General features: G+C 47.3%; 1 protein-coding gene across 1 annotated transcript in view; it reads right to left on the bottom strand.

Annotated features, from left to right (window-relative positions):
- The window catches only part of dnah5 (dynein, axonemal, heavy chain 5), a 754,701-nt gene that overhangs the window by 668,582 nt on the left and 64,690 nt on the right, over positions 1–21,429 (bottom strand). The window lies entirely within an intron of this gene.

Here is a 21,429-nt window from a genome sequence, read left to right as displayed (position 1 = left end):
CCTTCAGAAGAAGGGTGATGGGCATGCACATGGAAATTCTAGGTGCAATGGCAAGCCTGCCAGAGAGCCTCTCGTCAGTGTCAAGGAGCATGGAGGAGTCCGGTTCCAACATTGGACAGGGCATTGCGCAGAGCTTGGAGCCCATGATTTCCAGGCTGGAAATAATGGACAACTCCAGGAGAGAACTTGTCGACCCAGCCATGATGCTGCATGTGATGGGTGATGTTGTGGCTTCCACTGCAGCACAGGCGGAAGCAACCCACCGTCACACTGCTGCAGAAGAAGCTCAGACTGCTGCCACCGTGATTGGGTTTACGAGTCTCAAAAGGGGCTTGCAGAGTGTCGCAGCAGGCCAGCAATTTGTCCTCCAACACATTGCTAGGAATGCTGAGGCACTGCCCCGGGGTGTGGCAGTGGGTCTGTGGAGCAGGAACCTGCTGTCCTCTTTCAGGATGACAGCATTCCTACTCCCACCACTGCCACTCCGCCAGTACCCTTGCCACTGCCTGTCAGCCAGCCAGCCCAGACTGCTGCCGCCCATGCTGAGGTGGTGCAGTCTACAGCTGGGCCTTCTAGGTCCAGAAATAACAACAGAAAGTGCTGGAAAAGCTCAGCAGGCCAGGCAACATCCGTGGAGAGAAATTAGAGTCGACGTTTCGGGTCGAAACCCTTTTTCAAAACTGGAAAGGAAATGAAATAGATCGAAGGCAGGGCTGCGATAGAACAAAAGAAGTAAAGAGAAATTAAGAGGTATTCAAAACCAGACGAGATGGTAATAGGACAGTGGAGACAAAAGACAGCTCAGATTAGGTGTGAAGTGTACTGGCAGAAAGAGAGACAGCTGCCATGTGGGAGAGAGAAAAAAAAGGAATGGGGGGGAGGGAAAACCCAAAGCAAAGGGGTGGAAAAAAAATATAAGTAAAAATGTAATAGGGGCCGAGGTTATGATCTGAAATTGTTGAACTCGATATTGAGTCCGGAAGGCTGCAAAGTGCCTAATCGGAAGATGAGGTGCTGTTCCTCGAGTTTACGTTGAGCTTCCATGGAACAATGCAAGAGGCCAAGGACGGTGAGGTCCGAGTGGGAATGGAGCGGTGAATTAAAATGACAGGCGACCGGAAGCTCGGGGTCACACTTATGGACTGAACGGAGGTGTTCCGCAAAGCGGTCACCCAATCTGCGTTTGGTCTCCCCAATGTAGAGGAGACCGCATCGTGAGCAGCGAATACAGTATACTAGATTGCAAGAAGTACAAGTAAATCGCTGTTTCACCTGGAAGGGGTGTTTGGGGCCCTGGACAGTGGGAAGGGGGGAGGTATAGGGGCAGGTGTTACATCTCCTGTGCTTGCACGGGAAGGTGCCAGGCGAAAGGGAAGGGCTGTTGGGGGTGATAGAGGAGTGGACTAGGGTAACTCGGAGGGAGCGATCCCTACGGAATGCTGAAAGGGGAGGGGAAGATGCGTTTGTTGGTGGGATCACTTTGAAGGTAGCGGAAGTGGCAGAGGATGATCCGTTGAATGTGGAGGCTGGTGGGGTGAAAGGTGAGGACAAGGGGAACCCTATCGTGGTTCCGGGAGGGAGGGGCAGGGGTGAGGGCAGAAGTGCGGGAGATAGAACGGACACGGTCGAGGGCCGTGTCAACCACGGTAGAGGGGAATCCTCGGTTGAGGAAAAAGGAAGACATGTCGGAGGCACTGGTGTGGAAGGTGGCATCGTCGGAGCAGATACGGCGGAGACGGAGAAACTGGGAGAATGGAATAGAGTCCTTACAGGAGGCAGGGTGGGAGGAAGTGTAGTCCAGGTAGCTGTGGGAGTCAGTGGGCTTGTAGTGAATATTGGTCGATAACCTATCCCCAGAGATGGAGACGGAGAAGTCGAGGAAGGGAAGGGAAGAGTCAGAGATGGACCATGTGAAGGTGAGGGAAGGGTGGAAATTGGAGGCAAAGTGAATGAAATTGTCTAGTTCGGGGCGAGAGCAGGAAACAGTACCGATACAGTCATCAATGTATCGGAAAAAGAGGGTCCAGAGCTGCACGAGGTCATCCTGCAAGGCCATCTGAAGTCTCCCCCATGGAAACTCAGCAGCCTTCCACCAGCCATGCTGCAGACACTGCGTAGGAGCACTAGAGTAGGAAAGGGCACACGAGCGACAGGCACTAAGGGATTGCACGAGGGTGATTAGATGATATTGTACTGTTAACTGAATACTTATACATTTATTAATTTTGTTTGGAATATTTGTTTTGTGGTGGCTCTCAATTCAGCTTTGTGCCTAGGAGAACGCTGTGATGTTCCATGACAGAGTGATGGCATGATGGGGATGTGTTTGATGGGAGTGTGGTGAGCAACGGGGATCTGGGGTTTCATTCATTCGAATCGGAGTCTGATGAGGCATTCATGGACAGCCTGTCCGGAGCAAGGATTTGCTGCCTGCCTGCCTCCTCCCTTCCTCCTCGTCCTTGCTCCTCTTCCTGCTCCTCCTCTTGCTCCTTTCTCTTATCCTCTTCCTGAGGTGGTCCCACAATCCCTGGTGCCAAGGGCTGCGTCCTCACGGTGGCCAAGTTGTGAAGCATGCAGCAGACCACCACGAAATGGGACACCCGCTCCGCCGAGTACCGGAGGGCTCCTCCCAAGTGGTCACAGCAGCGGAACCGTTGCTTCAGCAGCCTGATGGTCTGCTCGATGATGTTCCTGGTGACAGCATGGCTCTCATTATATGAGTGCTGGGCACGAGTGCTGAGTTTGCGGAGGGGAGTCATCAGCCAGGTGCAGAGCGGACAGCCCTCGTCTCCGAGCAGCCACCCTCGGGTTTGACGTGGAGGCTGGAAGATTGCTGGCACTGATGCAATATGAAGGCATCTGCAAGGTCCCGTGCAGGCCGCTCACAAGCTGTTATATTGGAAATACCGCGCAGGTGCAGAAATTTAAATGAACCACGAATTGAAAGAAATAGGCCACGCAGAACATAGTACAGCCTACAGGGAACATTGATCATGACTACTGCCAGGATAGCATGCAGGATGCGCTGGGCGTGGTCGCACAACAACTGCACATTAATGAGTGGTAGCCTTTGCAGATATGGAAGATCTCAGGATTGGTATACGGCACTCGCAAAGCCACGTGGGTGCAGTCAATGGCGCCCTGCACCATGGGGAAGCCCGCTAACCTGGCAAAGCCATATGCGCCCCTGCTTCTCTCTATTCAGAGAGAAGACAACATAGTCCATTCTCCTGGTGTGACGCGCCTCTGTGACCACCCGATGCAGCAATGGACGACGAACTGGGAGATGTTGAATGTGGAGGCTATTTTTCCTCAACCGAGGATTTACTTGTACTTCTTGCAATTTAGTATACTGTATTCGCTGCTCACGATACAGTCTCCTCTACATTGGCCTTTCCACCATCTACAAGACACAAGTAAGGAGTGTGATGGAATACGCTCCACTTGCCTGGATGGGTGTAGCTGCAACAACTCAAGAAGCTCGACACCATCCAGGACAAAGCAGCCCACTTAACTGGCACCCCATCCACCACCTTAAACATTCACTCACTCCACCACCGGCGTACCGTGGCTGCAGTGTGTACCCTCTACAAGATGCACAGCAGCATCTCGCCAAGGCTTCTTCGGCAGCACCTCCCAAACCCACGACCTCTTCCACCTACAAGGAGAAGGGCAGCAGATGCATGGGAACACCACCACCTCCAAGTTCCCCTCCAAGTCACATGCCATCCTGACAGAAGTATATCGCCGATTCTTCATCGTCGCTAGGTCAAAATCCTGGAATTCCATACCTAACAGCACTGTGGGAGTACCTTCACCACACAGACTGCAGCTGTTCAAGAAGGCGGCTCACCACCACCTTCTCAAGGGCAATTAGGGATGGGCAATAAATGCTGGCCTTGCCAGCGATGCCCAGATCCCATGAACGAATGAAAAAAAAACGCAGATTGGGTGACCGCTTTGCGGAACACCTCCGTTCAGTCCGTAAGGGTGACCCCGAGCTTCCGGTTGCCTGTCACTTTAATTCTCCACTTCACTTCCACTCTGGCCTCTGTCCTCAGCCTCTTACACTGTTCCAATGAAGCTCAACGTAAGCTTGAGGAACAGCACCTCGTCTTTCGATTAGGCACTTTACAGTCTCCTGGACTCAACATTGAGTTCAACAATTTCAGACTATAACCCCCCCCATTTTTTCAGACGGCAACTGTTTATGATTCTGTCATCCCCATTTGCAACATTTAACCACTCCTGGCTTCCATTCTAGCACAACTGTCCCTCAAGTTCCTTCTTCCCCTCCCCCCCCCCGTCTCTGCACCTGCTTAAAATCTGTTATATTTCCAACTTTTTCCAATTCTGAAGAAGGGTCTCCGACCTGAAACGTTAACTCTGTTTCTCTCTCCACGGATGCTGCCTGGCCTGCTGAGTGTTTCCAGCATTGTCTGTTATGTTTGTTTTAGCTCCACCCACGGTTCTGTGTCCAGAGCTAAAAGCTGTTTAACCATGTGTCCGTCCATTCCACCAGCCTGTCTATGTCCTCTTGAAGTCTATCACTATCCTGCTCACTGTTGACCAAGTTTTGTGTCATCTGCAAATTTTGAAATTGTGCCCTGTACACCCAAGTCCAAGGCATTAATATATATCAAGAAAAACAGTGGTCCTATTATGCAGTGGCAGACATTTAAGGAGATATTTCATAACTCTCAACAAAAATATATTCCAGTGAGAAAGAAAGATTTTAAGAGAAGGGAGCACCATCCGTGGCTAACTAAGGAAGTAAAGGATGGTATCAAATTGAAAACGAAGGCATACAATGTTGCCAAGATTGGTGGGAGGCCAGAGGATTGGGAAATTTTTAAAAACCAGCAAAGGATGACTAAAAAAACAAGAGAGATGAATTGAGAGTAAACTGGCACGAAATATTAAAACAGATGGTAAGAGCTTCTACAGGTATATAAAAAGGAAGAGAGTAGCTAAAGTAAACGTTGGTCCCTTAGAGGATGAGACTGGGGAATTAATAATGGGGAACAGGGAAATGGCAGAGACTCTGAACAAATTTTTTATATCTGTCTTCACAGCAGAAGACACTAACAACATCCCAATAATGGATAATCAAGGGGCCACAGGGAGGGGGGAACTAAAGACAATCACTATCACTAAGGAAAAAGTACTTGGTAAAATAATGGGACTAAAAGACAACAAGTCCCCTGGACCAGATGGCCTGCATCCCAGGGTCTTAAAAGAAGTGGCTGCAGAGATAGTGGATGCATTGGTTGCAATATACCAAAATTCCCTGGACTCTGGAGAGGTCCCAGCAGATTGGAAAATCGCAAATGTAGCACCCCTATTTAAGAAAGGAGGGAGACAGAAAGCAGGTAACTATAGACCAGTTAGCCTAACATCTGTTGTTGGGAAAATGTTGGAGTCCTTCATTAAGGAAGCAGTAGCAGGGCATTTGGAAAATCATAATGCAATCAAGCAGAGTCAGCATGGTTTTATGAAAGGGTAATAATGTTTAACAAATTTGTTGGAGTTCTTTGAGGATGTAACGAGCAGGGTGGACAAAGGTAAGCCAGTGGATGTGATGTTTTTGGATTTCCAGAAGGCATTCGATAAGGTGCCATTTAAAAGGTTACTGCATAAGATAAGAGCTCACGGAGTTGGGGGTAATATATTAGCATGGATAGAGGCTTGGCTAACAGAAAGCAGAGAGTCGAGATAAATGGGACATTTTCCGGTTGGCAAATGGTAACTAGTGGGGTGCCACAGGGATCGGTGCTGGGGCCTCAACTATTTACAATCTACATTAATGATTTGGATGAAGGGACCGAGTGTAATGTAGCCAAGTTTGCGGATGATACAAAGATGGGTGGGAAAGCAAGTTGTGAAGAGGACTCAAAGAATCTGCAAAGGGTAGGCTAAGTGAGTGGGCAAACATTTGGCAGATGGAGTATAATGTGGGAAAGTGCAAGTTTATCCACTTTGGCAGGAAAAATAAAAAAGCAAATTATTATTTAAATAGAGAGAGATTACAAAATGCTACAGTTCAGAGGGACCTGGGGGCCCTTGTGCATGAAACACAAAAATTTAGCATGCAGGTACAGCAAGTAATCAAAAAGGCAAATGGAATGTTGGCCTTTATTTCAAGGGGGTTGGAGTATAAAAGCTACAACTTTACAGGGTATTGGTATTGGTGAGACCACACCTTAAGTACTGCGTACAGTTTTGGTCTCCTTATTTAAGGAAGGATATACTTGCATTGGAGGCAGTTCAGAGACGATTCACTAGGTTTATTCCAGAGATGAGGGAGTTGACTTATTAAGAAAAGTTGAGCAGGTTGGGCCTATACTCATTGGAATTTAGAAGAATGAGAGGTGATCTTATTGAAACATATAAGATACTGAGGGGGCTTGACCAGGTAGATGCAGAGAGGATGTTTTGCCTCGTGGGGAAATCTAGAACTCGGGGGCATTGTTTCAGAATAAAGGGTCGCCCTTTTAGAACTGAGATGAGGAGGAATTTCTTCTCTCAGAGGGATGTAAATCTGTGGAATTCTCTGCCCCAGAGAGCCGTGGAGATTGAGTCATTGAATATATTTAAGGTGGAGATAGACAGATTTTTGCAAGATAAGGGAGTCAAGGGTTATGGGGAGCGGGCAGGAAAGTGCCTTTGAGCCCAAGATCAGCCTTGATCTTATTGAATGACGGAGTAGGCTCGAGGGGCCTATTCCTGCTCCTATTTCTTATGTTCTTATGTTCTTATTACCAACCCCTGGGGAACACCACTGTATACCTTCCTCCAGTCTGAAAAACAACCGTTCACCACTACTCTCTGTTTCCTGTCACTTATCCCAATTTCACTGCCACTGTCCCTTTTATTCCATGGGCTTCAACTTTGCTGGCAAGCCTATTATGTGGCACTTTATCAAACGTCTTTTCGAAGTCCATGTACACCACATCAATTGCATTGCCCTCATCAATCCTCTCTGTTACCTCATCAAAAAACTCAATCAAGTTAGTTAAACACGATTTGCCTTTGACAAATCCGTGCTGGCTTTCATTAATTAATCCATACTTGTTCAAGTGACTGTTAATTTTATCCCAGATTATTGTTTCTAAAAGCTTGCCCACTGCTGAGGTTAAACTGACTGGTCTGTAGTTGCTGGGTTTATCCTTTTTCACTTCCCCTCTGAAGTCAAGGTCACCGTGGCCCTCAATTTCTATGCCAGCAGATCCTTCCAGTCTGCAGCAGGAGACATATCTAACATCTCACAGTCCATCGCTGCATCCAGGAGGTCACTGAGGCTCTCTACAGCAGGAGAAGAAATTACATTGGTTTGCAAATTACCAGAGAGAAGCAGGTTGAGCGTGCATGTGGCTTTGCCAGGATAGCGGGCACCCCGATGGTGCAGGGTGCCACTGATTGCACCCACGTGGCTTTGCGGGCACCGTATAACAATCCCGAGATCTTCCATAACCGCAAAGGCTACCACTCACTTAATGTGCAGTTGGTGTGTGACCACACCCAGCGAATCCTCAACGTCAATGCCTGCTATCCTGGCAGTAGCCACGATGCCTGCATCCTGCACCAGACCAGTGTGCCAGCACTCTTCCAGCCACCACGGCAAACTCGAGGGTAGCTGCTTGGAGACAGGTGCTATCCACTCTCCACCTGGCTGATGACTCCCCTCCACAACCCCAACACTCATGCCCAGCACTCATATAATGAGAGCCATGCTGCCACAAGGAACATCATCGAGCAGACCATCGGCCTGCTGAAGCAACGATTCCGCTGCCTTGACCGCTCGGGAGGAGCTCTCCAGTATTTGCCGGGGCGGGTTTCCCATTTCGTGGTGGTCTGCTGCATGCTCCAAAACCTGGCCATCATGAGGGTGCAGCCCTTGCCAGCAGGGATTGGGGGACCACCTCAGGAGGATGACGAGGCAGAGGAGGAACAGGAGGACCAGGAGGGAGGATGGAGGCAGCAAGACAATTGGCCTTCCGGAGGGGCTGTCCATGACCGGCTCATCAGACTCCGATTCGCATGAATGAAACCCCAGATCCCCGTAGCTCACCATATCCCCATCATGCAATCCCTGCCTCATGCCATATCACTGCATCCTCCTGGGTGCAGTGAAATGAGAGAGACCACAAAATATTCTAAACACAATTAATAAATGTATCTATAAACATATCACACATATCACATGAATTCTAATAACTAATGACCCTTGTGCCTGCCATAGTTGAATAGCTGTCATTGTGTGTAAGGTGTGAGATGTGGGTGGGAGTGTTGCTAGGTACAGGTTGTTGGTGGGTGAGTGCTGCGGGTGTGGTGCATTCAGCTGTGTGTGAAGCTTGTGGTACAGATGGTTGTATGTAGCATTTGTTGAAGCCTTCACTCACCCTGACCACCCGTGTGAGCTCGTTAAACTTCTTCCTGCACTGGGTGTGGGTCCTGAGGAGCACAGTGCTGCCCGTGACGTGGTGTGCCACCTCCCTCCACATAGTCTGGCAGACTTGTGACGAAGGCCTCTCTTATGTTCATTAATAAATAGACATTCTTATTATGAACACAGCTAGCTTTTGCTAGACACTTTTATTGAGCACATGTGGACTAGGTACAGTATCTGTAGAGGCTTCCATCTTGACTGCTGCCTTGTGGGTAGCCTAGTGCCTCATGGGTAATGTAGTCTTAATATACATACAGCTGGGTAGTGTAGTATTCTGTACATACAGCTATATACAGCTCTACACAGCTCTACGGCTCCATCTAGTGTCCACTATAGAATGACATGTTATTGATCATTACAGCCTCCCGCCAGTTGTCGGGTATAGGACCGTCCGCCTTCTCTCCACTGCTAAAACCAATGCCTCCAAAGCTTCATCGGAAAACCTCCGGGCTCTCTCCCTGGGGCAGCGATCTGCCATCAGGATTTGTAATTAAGTGCTACTTCTCCTTGTCCTCCTTCTTATGGTTGTTGAGACAGCTGCACACCCAACAATGCTGAGAATGAGTTGCTGCAGCATCAATGAACCTCCCCTTTAAGTAGTGAAAAAAGCCTGTGGCAATCATTACTTGAGTTCAGACTGCCTCCAATATTGGTCCAGCTTTGCAGTGTAACACAAATGAGCTCAAGCTTTTAGACGAGAATCATGACTGCAATCATTTTAATCAGGAGTGTGGACGAATTTTGCGTGCCTCCTAGACGATTTTTAGGTGGTGCTACTTAACCATTTTTAGTCTAAACACTGCCCATTTCTTGGCTATAACGAATTTCTAGCCCATATATATACCTCCCCTGTCTCTGGCTTTAAAGACTATAATTGAAAGAGCAAGGACATCCTAGAAACATATAGTGCAAATGATACAGACAAATAGAGAGATAGAACAGGCAATCATGAGACTTGGGAATCATGAATGGTCAGATGTAGCCACTAGTGTGGAACTACACCCTTGGGCTAGATTGTTCCAGATGGGATTGGTGATAGCATTAGGGATCCCGGCCATTGCATTATGTTGTGTGAGGAAATCAATGAGGGACATAGAAAATATAAGAAAAGGTAGAGAGCGAGCAAGGGCATTAAGGGAGAACCCTAGCCCTTAGTAGGTAAAAAAGATGCAGATTACAAAAAATAAAAAAAGTAGGACATGTTGAAACATGGAGAAGGAAGAGGCAGAGAGCTTGATGGGATATTAAGGCTAGCTTAGCATATAGTATAGGGAGCAAACACTACAAGATAGTGCACATTTGTTTATTAACATGTATTTTGTTCATATATTCACATAGGTAATTACAATTAACTTGTGAGCCAAATGAACTAAATTGGCAGATACTTTGCTGGGAGATTAAAAGTTAACTTAGCATGCAGAAACGTAATTGGAAAGACCGTGCCTGGACCTTGAAAAAACTTACCAAAGAAGAGCTTTTTACCACAGTTGCCTAGGAAACCTGATTGGACATGCAGCTGCACAGAGTGTAAGACATAAGAAAGACTTGCATTTATATAGCGCCTTTCACGGCCACCGGACGTCCCTAAGCACTTTACAGTCAATGAATTACTTTTGAAGTGGAGTCACTCTTGTAATGTAGGAAACACAGCAGCCAATTTGCGCACAGCAAGCTCCCACAAACAGCAATGTGATAATGACTAGATAATCTGTTTTTGTGCTGTTGATTGAGGGATAAATATTGTCCAGTACACCGGGGATAACTCCCCTGCTCTTCTTCGAAATAGTGCCATGGGATCTTTTCATTGTTCACACAGAAAAGCAGACAATGTTCTGGGAGCAGATGAGATAAGTGTTGCTACATGACATGCAGCTTGGGCCTTGGTTCAACATGGACACCATGGAAAGTGTTGTGTATGTACCTTTAAGAGAGAACAGATTTTATACTGTAGTACCGGCAGTGACCACACCTGTATATAAAGCCATAGCAGGCTTCTGTACTTTCAGTTTAAGCTTACCCTCTGTTCAGTAAATACCTGTTATTATTGTTCTCCTGCAGTCCGTGTATTATTGATACGCGGACACTACACTGGCGACGAGCAGGTTCGAACTCACCTGCAGTACTGCATCACCTCACGGGGATCTTTCCCTGAAAAGAAGCTTCTTGGAGGTCGAAGTCAGAGCAACGGGTGTCGACCACGGGCAACCGCCCAGGGATCCATCGGAGTTCGGAGAATTGCAGGGGAGGCTGTGGAGAGCTGGGCTTGGTTCCCCAGTCAAGGTGTTCCAGCAAATCGTGCTGGTAGCAGGTAGTGCGCTGACCCTTCCGGACTGCAGCGGGCTCGAGCTCGATCGAGCGGCTCTGCAAAGGGGCCGTGCAGCGTCATCGGGAGGAAAAGAGAGAGAGGGTGGAGCGCACAGAGCGCGATCGGTGCTCAAGAACTGGGCAGCGTAGAGAAAATAAAAAGAGGGGAAGGAAAAGTGAGACGCGCCGAAGCCGCGGGTCGCCGCCATTACCCTGTAGAACGCTAGGAGCAGCGTGGCAGCAAGGGGAAGAAGGAAAAGCGTGGGAGGCGCCATTTTATTCCATTGGGGAAGAAGGAAAAGCACAGGAGGCGCCATTTTAATCTATTGGGGAAGAAGAAAAAGCGCGGGAGGCGCCATTTTAAACCATCCAAGATGCCGAAGAGTGGCAGTATCACTGCTTTCGACAACGAGGTAGAAGACTGGACCACGTATGTGGAAAGAATTGAAGTGTACTGCAAGGCAAATGAGGTGGCCGATGGAAAGAAGGCGCTGGTATTATTAAATTTGATGGGCGCGAGAACGTACGGCCTATTGCGAAATTTAATTACCCCAGCTAAACCAATGGAGAAAAGTTTTGAAGAGATTGTTAATACCTTACAGGAACACCTAAACCCGACACCGCTGCTGATAGCAGAGAGATTCAAGTTCCATAAAAGAAACCAGCACAAAGGTGAGAGCAATGCTGACTATCTTACGGAACTACGCAAGTTATCGAAGCACTGCCAGTTCGGAGCAGGACTGGCAGACACCTTAAGGGATAAGTTTGTCTGTGGGCTCCAGTGTGAAGGAACCCAGAAACGACTACTTTCGGAAAAGGACCTGACGCTAGAACAGGCTTTCAGCGTGGCAGTATCCTACGAAGCAGCAGCACGGGGAGCTGCGGAAATACAACAGAAACCACAAGAATACAGCGCTAACGAAATGGCATATGGAGCAGAAAAGTGCTATCGCTGCGGCAGAACAACCCATGATCAGAAGGACTGCTGGTTTAAGGACAAAGTATGCAGGCAATGTGGGAAAATGGGACACAAGCAAGAGTCTGCAGGTCGGGAAAGAAAACCAATACTAAAAGAACTACTAAGGAAAAGTACAAGAAAGTAAAAAAAAATGAGAGATAGTAGTTCAGAAGATCAGGAGAGTGATAATGACTCCGGGAGCAGGAGACTAAGTTGTCTAAAGTTACACAACGTGATCGCAAAGGAGCATCACCGAACCATTTGGGTCACCCTCATGATAGCAGGGTCCCAAGTAAAGATGGAATTGGACACAGGATCAGCCCTAACTGTCATGAATCGACGAGACTATGAGCGGCTATTCTCACACATACCCTTGAAGGACACGTCCATTCCATTGAAGACATACACGGGGCAAAAAGTCTACCCCAGAGGAAAAATAAGGGTGCCAGTTAAATACAACGGCAAGGAAACACAGAAACTGTATCTATATATACTACAAGATGGAGGACCACCATTATTGGGACGTGAATGGATCCGAAAAATACAATTGGATTGACATTCCATTCAGGCGCTAACTGTGACTGACAAAAAGGATGACGACGTCACACCTGGACGACTGTCAAAAATTCTAACTGACGCGAAAGAGGTGTTCCAACAAGGACTTGGGACTCTAAAAGGAGTAACGGCAATGATAAAAATCGAAGATAATGCAAACACAAATTTCTTGAAGGCCAGACCGGTACCGTACACGATCCGCCCAGCCGTTGAAGCAGAGCTGAAGAGTCTGGAGCGTTCGGGTGTGCTGTCCAAGGTGGACTGGAGCGAGTGGGCCACACCCATCATTCCTGTAATGAAGAAATCATTGAGCAGCACGCCTGGGGAGCCGAAGAAGGTTTGCATCTGTGGGGACTTCAAGGTAACTGTGAACCCAGTCCTGCACACAGTACAATATCCACTTCCACGGATAGAAGATATTTTCGCCTCACTATCTGGAGGGAAACGCTTTACGAAGATTCATCTGGCCCAAGCGTATCTACAAATGGAGGTGGAAGAAGCATCTAGGAAATACCTCACGATAAACACTCACAGAGGTCTTTACCAGTACAACCGACTGGTATTCGGGGTAGCATCAGCCCCGGCTATTTGGCAGAGGACGATGGAACAAGTCCTGCAAGGGATCCCGGGGACCCAGTGTTATTTGGACGACATCCTGGTTACGGGCAAAAATGACAGTGAACACCTTGCCAACCTGGAGCAGGTGCTCACTAGATTACAAGAATATGGGCTATGAGCCAACCGCCCCAAATGCGAGTTCTTCAGGAGACAAATCTCGTATTGTGGCCACCTGATTGATGAGGAAGGGTTGCATAAGTCCCCAGACAAGATTGAGGCAGTAGTCAAGGCTCCAGCACCGGAAAATGTGTCGCAACTGAGGTCGTTCCTCGGGTTGGTGAACTACTACCATAAGCTCTTGCCGAATTTATATACAATTCTGCACCCACTGAATGCCCTGCTGCAAACTGGAGTAACATGGAAATGGAGTGATGAGTGTAAGCGTGCCTTTCAGAAATGTAAATGCCTAATCACTTCAAAAGAAGTATTGGCCCACTACAATCCAACACTACCGATTCGGTTGGCATGTGATGCGTCCCCCTACGGCATTGGAGCGGTGCTGTCACACAAATTCCTTGACGGCTCAGAGAGGCCAATAGCCTTTGCGTCGCACTCGTTAACCTCAGCCGAGCGTAACTACGCCCAGATTGACAGGGAGGCCCTCAGCCTGGTGTGGGGGGTGAAGAAGTTCAATCACTATCTGCACGGGCAGAAATTCACCCTACTGACTGATCATCAGCCCCTGGTCTCCATTTTTAACCCAAAGAAGGGCGTTCCGGTGATGACAGCGCAATCGCTGCAAAGATGGTTACTTTTTCTAGGGGCACATCAGTACGACATAGAGTACAAGGGTACGAAACAGCATGGAAACACCGATGGGCTGTCGCGCCTACCGTTGCCTACGGTGGAGGAAGCACCTGCAGTGGATCCTGTTGAGATATTCCATTTGACCATAGTTGAATGTCTACCTGTTACAAACTCAAGTATAGAGAAGGAAACGCAAAATGACCCGACACTCTCTCGGGTCTATGATTTGACGGTGAAGGGATGGCCAGCACATGGCGGCTCACTGTTGCCACCATTCTCGCCAAGGAGCGAACAGCTGTCAGTGTGCCGGGGGACCTTGATGTGTGGATCCTGAGTGGTAATTCCACCCAAGTTGAGAGATAGAGTGCTCAATGAGCTTCATGAGGGTCATCTGGGAGGGGTAAAAATGAAGAGCCTAACCAGGGCGTTTGTGTGGTGGCCGGGAATCGATAAAGAAATCGAGGATATGACCAACAGATGCACAGGATGCCAGAAGGTCCAAAATGCTCCATCACAGCCCCCGCTACACTCATGGTGTTGTGTCTGTGTGTTGATAGAGACACTGAAGACAGGAGATGGTTTGATAGGTGTTTACTAAACAAAGTCTGGAGGGGAACTAACGGATACAACACAATGCTCAGGCTTATATAGCCGAGTGGCCATTACCGGCATTACAGTACACATGGGGCTCTTAAAGGCACATACACTACAATTCCTCCCCTTTTAGCTAACCAGTACATAATATTTTAAGTAATTATTAATTACATGTTACAAGAAAAATAATCTATACATTGCTGCAGTTAATTAATTATAAGTCAGTCTCTCTGGAGGCTTCCTGACTCGGTCCGGATAACGCCTCGGTGGTGTAGTAGTTTCAGGTGGTGTAGTAGGTTATTTAAAAAGGGCAGTAGACAGAAGGCTGGAAACTATAGACCGGTTAGCCTAACATCTGTGGTAGGTAAAATATTGGAGTCCATTATTAAGGAGACAGTAACAGGACATTTGGATAATCATAATTTAATAGCACAAAGTCAGCATGGTTTTATGAAGGGGAAGTCATGTTTGACAAATTTGCTGGAGTTCTTTGAGGAAGTAACGTATAGGGTGGATAAAGGGGAACCAGTGGACGTAGTGTATTTAGACTTCCAAAAGGCATTTGACAAAGTGCCACACAGAAGATTATTGCTTAAGATAAAAAATCACGGGATTGGGGGTAATATTCTGGCATGGATAGAGGATTGGCTATCTAACAGAAGGCAGAGAGTTGGGATAAATGGTTCATTCTCAGACTGGCAATCAGTAACTAGTGGTGTTCCGCAGGGGTCAGTGCTGGGTCCCCAACTCTTTACAATCTATATTAACGATTTGGAGGAGGGGACCGAGTGTAACATATCAAAGTTTGCAGATGATACTAACATGGGAGGGAAAGTAGTGAGTGAGGAGGACATAAAAAACCTGCAAGGGGACATAGACAGGCTAAGTAAGTGGGCAGAGATTTGGCAGATGGAATACAATACTGGAAAGTGTGAGGTTATGCACTTTGGCAGGAAAAATCGTAGAGCAAGTTATTATCTTAATGGCAAGAAACTGGAAAGTACTGAAGTACAAAGGGATCTGGGGGTCCTGGTGCACGAAACTCAAAAGGTTAGTATGCAGGTGCAGCAAGTGATTAAGAAGGCCAATGGAATGTTGGCTTTCATTGCTAGGGGGATAGAATATAAAAATAGGGAGGTATTGCTTCAGTTGTACAAAGTATTGGTGAGACCGCACCTGGAATACTGCGTACAGTTTTGGTGTCCATACTTAAGAAAGGACATACTTGCTCTCGAGTCAGTACAAAGAAGGTTCACTCGGTTAATCCCGGGGATGAGGGGATGGACATATGAGGAGAGGTTGAGTAGATTGGGACTCTACTCATTGGAGTTCAGAAGAATGAGAGGCGATCTTATTGAAACATATAAGATTGTGAAGGGGTTGGATCGGGTGGATGCGGGGAGGATGTTCCCGATGATGGGTGAAACTAGAACTAGGGGGCATAGTCTTAGAATAAGGGGCTGCTCTTTCAAGACTGAGATGAGGAGGAACTACTTCACTCAGAGGGTGGTAGGTCCATGGAATATGCTGCCCCAAAAAGCTGTAGAAGCTACATCATTACATAAATTTAAAACAGAAATAGACAGTTTCCTAGAAGTAAAGGGAATTAAGGGTTATGGGGAGCGGGCAGGAATTTGGACATGAGTCTAGGTTCGGATCGGTCATGGCCCTGTGGGTAGCGGAGCGGGCCCAGGGGCCGTGTAGCCTGATCCTGCTCCTATTTCGTGTGTCTAATTCTGTTAGATTCAGGAGATGGTTCTGTGATAGTGGATTGGCGGTTAGGATCAGATCAGCCATGATCTTATTGAATGGCGGAGCAGGCTCGAGGGGCCGATTGGCCTACTCCTGCTCCTATTTCTTATGTTCTTATGTTTTGGCAAGGCTGATTCGGCTTGAATGCCAGTGTCGGGTTCATCGGGTTCCAGTATCACTGGATCGGAGGTAGATATGGGTATCTCTACTTCATCGTTAGGCGTATAGAGTTGTGGTGTAGGTTGTCCCTTTTCGGATGACTCAATGATTTGGTCAGCATGGCGCCTTATTAAGCTTTCTCCGATGTCCACGATATACATCAGCGGTCCTAGTCGTGTGCAGATAGTTCCAGGCTGCCATTTCTCAGTACGGTAGTCCCGGGCCAAAACTTGTTGACCTATCTGGAAGGTTCTAGTTGGCCTTTCATTCATGCCTTGAAATTGCCAGTTCTCCACGTCCCTTCTGATGTTGGGCTTGATCAAATCCAGCCGGCATCTTAGGCTTCTATTGAAGAACATCATGGCGGGAGTTTGGTTTGTAACCATATGTGTTGCATTCCTGTATGCGAACAAGAAGTTATCCACCTTGTGCTGAAGTTTTATGTCTTCATTACCCATGGCCTTTATGGCCTTCTTGAAGGTCTGGACAAACCTTTCAGCCAATCCATTGGTGGCAGGATGGTATGGGGCGGACGTGTAGTGCTTAACCCCATTGTTTTTTAAGAACTTCCTGAATTCTTCGGACACAAATTGCAGTCCATTATCAGAACAGATCTGTTCCGGCAGCCCATTCCTGGCAAATATGGTCCTTAATACTGTGATGGTTTTTTCCGTGGTGGTAGAGGACATATTTATTACCTCCGGCCACTTGGAGTGTGCATTAACCGCGATTAAGAACATTGAGTCCATAAATAGACCAGCAAAGTCGATGTGTACCCTTTGCCAGGGAGATGAGGGCCACTCCCATGGATGTAGAGGGGCTTGGGGTGGAGCGTTTTGGACCTTCTGGCATCCTAGGCAGCTCTTGGTCATTTCTTCGATGTCTCCATCGATACCTGGCCACCATACAAACGCTCTGGCTAGGTTCTTCATTTTCACTCCACCCAGATGCCCCTCGTGAAGCTCCTTTAGCACTTTATCCTGGAGTTTGGGTGTAATCACCACTCTGGATCCACACATCAAGGTTCCTCGGCACACTGACAGCTGTTCTCTTCTTTGCGAGAATGCTGGCAACAGTGGTTTGCCATGCGCTGGCCATCCCTTCACCGTTAAGTCGTAGACTCGTGAGAGATTCGGGTCATTTCTCGTTTCCCTTTCAATGGCAGAATTTGTTACTGGTAGACATTCCACTATGGTTGAGTGGAACATCTCCACTGGGCCTACTGTAGGTGCCTCTTCTACCGTTGGCAATGGTAGGCGCGATAAACCGTCAGCATTCCCATGCTGTTTTGATCCTTTGTATTCTATGTTGTATTGGTGTGCCCCTAAAAAAAGGGACCACCTCTGTAGCCTTTGCGCTGTCATAATGGGAACACCCTTTTTAGGGTTGAATATGGAGATGAGAGGTTGATGGTCAGTCAACAAGGTAAATTTTTGTCCGTGTAGGTAATGGTTGAATTTCTTCACTTCCCATAACAGGCTGAGTGTTTCCCTGTCGATTTGGGCATAGTTACGCTCAGCTGAGTTCAATGAGCGTGACGCAAAAGGTATCGGCCGTTCCGAGCCATCAGGGAATTTATGCGATAATACTGCTCCTATGCCGTAAGGGGATGCATCGCACGCCAGTCTGATTGGCAGTGATGGGTTGTAATGAGCCAAAACTTCTTTGGACGTGATTAAGTCTTTGCATTTATGGAAGGCACGTTTGCAGTCTTCGCTCCATTTCCAAATTACTCCTGTTTGTAGCAGTTCATTAAGAGGGTGTAGAAGAGTTGATAAGTTCGGTAAAAATTTATGATAGTAATTTATTAATCCCAGGAACGACCTTAATTGTGAAACATTTTCAGGTGCTGGGGCTTTTATGACCGCTTCAATTTTTTCAGGTGACTTATGCAATCCTTCCTTATTAATTATGTGGCCACAATATATTTGATTTTGGAAAAATTCGCACTTGGGGCGGTTTGCTCGTAGGCCCCGTTCTCTCAGCCTAGTGAGCACCTGCTCCAAATTGGCAAGGTGCTCGTTGTCGTTTTCTCCTGTTACAAGGATGTCGTCTAGGTAGCATTGAGTCCCCGGAATCCCTTGGAGGACTTGCTCCATAGCTCTTTGCCAAATAGCTGGAGCGGATGCTACTCCGAAAACCAGTCGATTGTACTGGTACAGACCATTGTGTGTATTTATCGTGAGATATTTTTTAGAGCCCTCTTCAACCTCCATCTGTAGATATGCCTGTGCCAAGTCAATTTTGGTGAAACGTTTCCCTCCGGATAGTGCGGCAAAAATATCTTCTATCCTCGGAAGAGGATACTGTACCATGTGAAGGACCGGGTTTACAGTCACCTTGAAGTCTCCACAGATGCGAATTTTTCTCTGTTCTTCAGATTTATCATTCTTCAATGCTTTCTTCATGACTGGGACGATGGGTGTTGCCCACTTGCTCCAATCTATTTTAGATAATATGCCTGCCTTTTCCAAATTCTCCAGCTCTGCCTCGACTGCTGGACGAATTGCGTATGGCACCGGTCTTGCCTTAAAAAATTTGGGAATTGCTGCATCTTCCACTTTTATTGAGGCGGTGATGCCTTTCAAGGTTCCTAGTTTCTCTTGAAACACTTCCTTGGCATTGGCCAAGATGTCTTTTAATCGTTCAGGTATGACGTCATCATAATTTTTTTCCTTACTGGTCACCGTCAGTGCCTGAATGGAGTGCCAGTCTAAACGTATTTTCCTGATCCATTCACGTCCCAACAGCGGTGGACCACCATCTTGTAGAATATATAAATACAACTTCTGTATTTCCTTGCCGTTGTATACAACAGGCACCCTTATTTTTCCTTTGGGGTATACTTTCTGCCCCGTATATGTCTTCAAGATAATGGATGTGTCTTTTAAAGGTATATGCGGAAATAGCCGCTCATAATCCCGTCGATTTATGATGGTCAGAGCTGATCCTGTATCTAGCTCCATTTTAACTGGGGACCCTGCTATTGTGAGGGTAACCCAAATGGTCTGGTAATCTTCTTTGGCAATTACATTATGTAATTTGAGAGAGCTTAGTCTCTTGTTCCCGGAGTCGCTATCGCTCTTCTGGTCTTCGGAGCTACTGTCTGTCATCATTTGTACCTTTCTGTGCTTTTCCTTATTGACTTTTTTCCTGTTAGTGGATTTTTTGTTTCCAGATCGGCATACACGTGTAATGTGTCCCATCTTTCCGCATTGCCTGCATGCTTTGTCCTTGAACCAGCTGTCCCTCTGGTCATGGGTGGATCTGCCGCAGCGATAACATCTCTCGAAACCCCGTGTCATTTCATGGGTGCCGAAGTCTTGTGGCTTTTGCTGTATCTCTGCAGCTCCTCTTGCACTGAAAGCCTTGTCCAGTGTTAAATCTTTCTCAGAAAGTAGCCTTTTTTGTGTTCCTACAATTAGGAGATCGCAGACGAATTTGTCTCGTAGAGAATCTGCCAGTCCTGCCTCGAATTGGCAGTGTAGGGTATCAACAATCTCCTTAAAATTCTTGTCCATCGGTTCAGCTGGAGTGATTAAGTTTCGTAACAGCTTGTATGTCTTTGCGCCCATTAGATTTAGAAGTACTGAAGCTTTTTTTTCATCTTCTATTCCATTTGCGGTGCAATATACCTCCACTCTTTCCACATATGTGGTCCAATCCTCTATCTCGTTATCAAAAGCATCAATATTGCCAGAATTAGGCATCTTAGAAAAGATATGGCGCTTCCCGCGCTTTTCTTTCTTTTCTGCAGGAAAGATATGGCGCTTCCCGCACTTTCCTGCCGCTGCTGCCGATGACAACGCTGTTTCCCGCGGTTTCCGTTCTTTTTTATTTATTTATTTATTTACAGTTGGAGACTCGTTCCCGCCGGACTCTCTCTCTAGGTCTGAACGCCGACCTGCTTGCAGCGCCGTCCGTCTCCCGAGTGCTCCCTCCCCGTCTGTTACTGCTTGCCTCCGCTTTCGCTGCTTGGCCCAGCTGTAGAGCCAGCCGCTGGAGCCCCAGCCTGACGCCCAGGAAGGATTACCGCAGTACCTGCCACCAGCTTGGCCAGCTGGTGAAACAACAGCTTCTTTCACTTCTTGATTCTTCTGGACGCCAGAGGAATCGATGTCCTTGAGGTGCTGCCGAATTGTAGGTAAGTCTGTTTCCACTTCGTCGCCACTGTTGTGTCTGTGTGTTGATAGAGACACTGAAGACAGGAGTTGGTTTGATAGGTGTTTACTAAACAAAGTCTGGAGGGGAACTAACGGATACAACACAATACTCAGGCTTATATAGCCGAGTGGCCATTACCAGCATTACAGTACACATGGGGCTCTTAAAGGCACATACACTACAATTGGGAGTGGCCCTCATCTCCATGGCAACGGGTACACATTGATTTTGCTGGTCCATTTATGGACTCAATGTTTTTAATCGCCGTGGATGCCCATTCGAAATGGCCAGAGGTCATCAAAATGTCCTCCACCACCACGGAGAAAACTACTGCAGTCCTACGGACCATCTTCGCCAGGAATGGCTTGCCAGAAAAGATTTGCTCCGACAATGGACCACAGTTTGTGTCCGAGGATTTCCGGAGGTTTCTGAGGAATAATGGGGTGAAACATTACACATCTGCCCCATATCATCCAGCCACAAATGGATTGGCTGAGAGGTTTGTTCAGACCTTTAAAAAGGCAATAAAGGCGATGTATAACGACGACATACCACTACAACACAAGGTGGATAATTCTTGTTTGCTTACCGGAATGCAACACATGCAGTCACCAACCAAGCTCCAGCCATAATGTTCTTCAACCGAAGGTTAAGATGTCGCCTGGATTTGCTCAAACCAAACATAAGACGAGATGTTGAGGATAAGCAGTTCCAGCACATCAATGAGAAGCCAACCAGGAGCTTCAAGATAGGGCAACCAGTCTTGGCCCGCGACTACCGAACAGAAAAATGGCAGCCAGGAACGATATGCACACAGCAGGGACCACTAATGTACACAGTGGACGTTGGAGAGAGCATCGTGAGACGCCATGCTGACCAGATTCTAGAGTCACAGGAACAAGCCAAACCCATACCACGAGCATGTGCACCTGGTAATGAACCCGAAGTACAGATTGCGTCTACCTCAGAATCAGTGGTATTGGAAGCTGACGAACCAACCAATGACAATGAGCCAGAATCAACTCCGCCGCAAGAACAGGATACTCGAGAAAGGCGCTATCCAGTCAGGATCAGGAAGCCTCCTCAAAGACTGAACTTATAAATGATTATTTCAGTTGATGTATATAGT

This window comes from Somniosus microcephalus, chromosome 5 (assembly GCF_052327205.1).
Source record: "Somniosus microcephalus isolate GS21.2 chromosome 5, FLI_Smic_1.0, whole genome shotgun sequence".
NCBI classification, from domain to species: Eukaryota; Metazoa; Chordata; class Chondrichthyes; order Squaliformes; family Somniosidae; genus Somniosus; species Somniosus microcephalus.
Note: the sequence above shows the minus strand (reverse complement) of the source record. Positions and strands in the feature narration are given on the sequence as shown.